The 2,723-nt window shown below is 31.5% G+C and overlaps 1 non-coding gene across 1 annotated transcript; it reads left to right on the forward strand.

The window, feature by feature from the left end:
- Positions 1-290: 290 nt before the first annotated feature.
- Positions 291-397, forward strand: LOC125367877. The gene has a single exon (XR_007214180.1). It is a non-coding gene; the product is annotated as a U6 spliceosomal RNA (small nuclear RNA).
- Positions 398-2,723: the final 2,326 nt, after the last annotated feature.

Raw genomic sequence — 2,723 nt, forward strand, 5'->3', positions numbered from 1 at the left:
AGCTAATCAACTCTTCATAAGCCATTTTCACAGGAAATTGAATATCAAATAAAAAACTATGACCCAAATTATCTTACTTATTTTTTCACTATATAAGACTATAAGACATGGAACATGTAAAATTTGTGCATCTTATGCTATCTCTCTTTGTCACCATGGGGCTACTGATTAACAACATGTTAGTAAAGCTTCGGAGAATTAAAATTTAATTGAAAGTATTTTCAACAAAAGAAGTGTGTCACTAGTAAGTTATTAAATGGTCAAATGTATATTAATTTTAAAAGTGATGATTGTTCCCTTTGGTAGCAGTTATTCTAAAATTAGAATGATACAGAGAAGATCAACATGGGCCCTGTTCAAGGATGGTATGCACATTCATGAGGAATTCATTTTTTAAAATAAGTAAGTAACTAAATTGGAAACATTTTTTAAGTGATGAGAGGTAATTAAACAGATGTTGGAAAGTTTTGATTTATACTATTTTTTGAAGGCTAGTGCTCCACTTCCTCCCACTTCTCTTCCTCTTTTCCTACTTCCTCTTCCTCCTCCCCTCTGCCCTTCTCTTCCTCTTTCTTCTTGGTAGTATATTAATAAGAGTCTCACAAACTTTCCCTCCCCATCTGTCTTCAAACTGTGATTCGCAGATCTCAGCCTACTGAGTAGCTAAGAGTATAGGCATGAGCTATGGTGGCCTGGCTTGGAGTTAGGATTTTCTATTCAGAGGATGTAGGTTTGGCTAAAAATTTATTTGTAAAATGAAACTTTACATAGCAGTAATTTTTCTACAACCAATGATGTAAATGTACAACTCTGTCATGATTTATTACATGAAACAAATCATTATAGGATACATGAAAGTTATACAGACATATTAAAGTGAATATACAAAATCCACTGGAAATTCCTGAGTTTGGCTAATGTAAACTCAACTTCAATCATATAATAACATCTTAGGAATAAGAACATAAGAAATAATTTAATGCAATTTAATTTATATAAAAACTTTGCATTTTCATGTACATATCAGGTTATATCTATTATAAAATTTAAAATAATTAAAAAAATTTACCAAGCCTTACATATATACTTTCCTTGTATTCAGTTGGAAGTTTAATTATCAATTCAAAAAAAATGGATCTACTATCATTGTTCAGTGGGAATATAACAGTTTTGTATATGTAATCAACTGTCTTTAGATCTAATAAGAGTTTATCAAAAAACAATTGCTGTCATTCCAAAAGATTGCTTAGTATAATACCAAAAATGTTTTTTCATAAATATTTTCAAAAAAAATTACTTACTTTTAAAATGCAACTTGTTTTATATTAGAAAACTATAATATCCATTGGATGTCATATCCTCTAAATTATCAAAGTTAGGCATTATAAGAATCTACATGTCAATCCTATGCTCATCATTTAAATAACCATAATTTCAATTTTTGTATTAATTCGGGGGCTGTTCTGGGGCTTGAACTTAGGATCTCCAGCTCTTGCTGGGTTTTTAGTTTATTGCTTGTGCACTATGGCTCACCACACCTCTAATATTAGGCTCTTGCTGGGTATTTTGAGCTAAGAGTCTCACAAACATTTTTGCCTGAATTGGGCTTTGAATCATGATCCTCAGATCTCAGCCTCCTATATAACTAGGATTGCAGGCTTGAACCACCAGTCCCAGGGATAGTTCATTTATTTTTAGACAGGTTTGAGGATATATTTGTTTTTAATACTTTATATTAGAATTATAAATCTAAATAAAACATATGCTGATTATTGTTGTAATAGTAGATTTTATCATCAAATATCTGTCACTGAAATGGAGAAATTAGAATGTGAAAAAAGCATGTTTTTATTCAGTTACATGTAAGTACAAAGGGGGAAAAATTGTAGCTATGAGATTTTCCAAACAGCTTTTCCAAATTTTTCATCCTGAGAGCTTATATGTGAGGTCAAATATCTGTCCTGTAGGAACCAGACATATTTATAAAACTACATCAGTTTGATTTGCTACCAGATGTATTACTCATTGGCCTAGGCAATTTACAGGAAGCAGAAAGATAGAATTACAAATTCTAAGTTACACTCACTCTAAAGAAGCCTACCATAAACATACATATCTTACCAAGGCAGTGTTTGAAAACAAAAGGTTATTTAACAAGTATGACGGCTAATACAAAGTGTATGTGTGTGTGTGTGTGTGTGTGCATATGTGTGTGTTTGTGGTGGTGATCTAAGCTAAAGTCCCACAACTACTTTTGAAATACAAAATCTGAAAGCGGAAGAAATTGGATAATTTTTCATCATAAAATTATACAGACTAATGATTAAAAAAAATGAATCCAACATAATACAAGATTTCCGGCTACAGAGCATTCTGTTCTGTTTTGCAGTTACCATGTTTGAGTTTAGATTTAACAAGACAGTGTATAGAGTTACTCATCTTTGAAATGTCTGAAGACTCACTGAGCATGATAAATAGCCCACTCAAAGTCAGCATATTTATTAGAGTCCCAACTTTCTGATAAATGGCCAACAAGATTTCATTCTCTTTTCAATAAAGATTATGATAGAAAACTTTAAAGACCTATCGAAAATCACGACATTAAAAAATGACAACCTTTTAGTCAAGTACGGGTAAGTATCTCATGCCAGTAAATCCTCATTTCTCAAGAGGATGAGATCTGTAGATCACGCTTCAAAGAGAAAGTCTTTGAGAATTTTATA

Source organism: Perognathus longimembris, chromosome 19, assembly GCF_023159225.1.
Source record: "Perognathus longimembris pacificus isolate PPM17 chromosome 19, ASM2315922v1, whole genome shotgun sequence".
NCBI classification, from domain to species: domain Eukaryota; kingdom Metazoa; phylum Chordata; class Mammalia; order Rodentia; family Heteromyidae; genus Perognathus; species Perognathus longimembris.